The following is a 1,028-nucleotide window of genomic DNA, read 5'->3' as shown; positions in this document are numbered from 1 at the left end:
CGATAGGTTAAAACCCGCGAAGCAGAAACAGTACTGTACTGAATATAATTTGTATGTATTTATTTTATTATAAATGCAAAACAACACCACACAGGAATCGACAAAAGCTTAAATAGTAAACCGCGATAGGTGAACCGTGATAGGTGACCCGCGATATGGCGAGGGATTGCTGTAATTACAAATTTATTACTAAAACAAAATTTGCATTTAGAATATCATATGAATAAAATCTCTTCAGGGCTTATTGACACAAAAGGATTACATGTTGTTAGGTTGATATTTTAAAATCTCGACCTAGCAACATGTAATCCTTTTATGTCAAATAGCCCTGATGAAATTTTACTCATAAGATTCTAAATGCAAATTTTGTTTAATTTATAAATTTGTAATTAATATTGAGTAAAATTGAAACTATTGTAGACACTTTTAATTAACTATATGTTAATAAATTGATTTATATCTATATACTCTCCATTTTTTCTTGTTTATCAGATTATATATTTTTGATATACCCATTTATATCAATGTGATATTTCTCATAGATATAGGGTATTAAACCAGTGCAACTAGGATGATTTCATCCCTATTACAAGATTACATATCCTCGCTGTAATTAAAATCACAAATGGTGTTAAATAGAGTTACCCAAGACTTGTAGTTTTTATTATAACGTTATCTTTACTCTGATCGAGTGCTATTCTACTTTTTGAAGCCTTACCACATAATACATCAGGCCATCCCATAAGTAATGTGGGGGTTTTTTTGTGGTAAGCTTTGAAGAAATATAAAAGCAAGTAAGGTACCAATTTAATCAACTATATATTCCCCATCTGAATCAATAACATTCTTCCAGCGCTGTAAAAGGTTTTTCATACCATTCCTATAGAAACCAGCTAGCTTAGAAGAGAAAAACTCTTGAAGGCTCGTTTCAAGTGCCTCTAAGGATATGTATTCTTTTCCATCAATAAAATTTTGCAAGCTTCTGAATAAATGATAATCCGAAGGAGCAAGGTCAGGAGAATACAGAG

The sequence above is a fragment of the Octopus bimaculoides genome, chromosome 11, assembly GCF_001194135.2.
Source record: "Octopus bimaculoides isolate UCB-OBI-ISO-001 chromosome 11, ASM119413v2, whole genome shotgun sequence".
Classification (NCBI taxonomy): Eukaryota; Metazoa; Mollusca; class Cephalopoda; order Octopoda; family Octopodidae; genus Octopus; species Octopus bimaculoides.
This window is presented reverse-complemented; position numbering follows the sequence as displayed.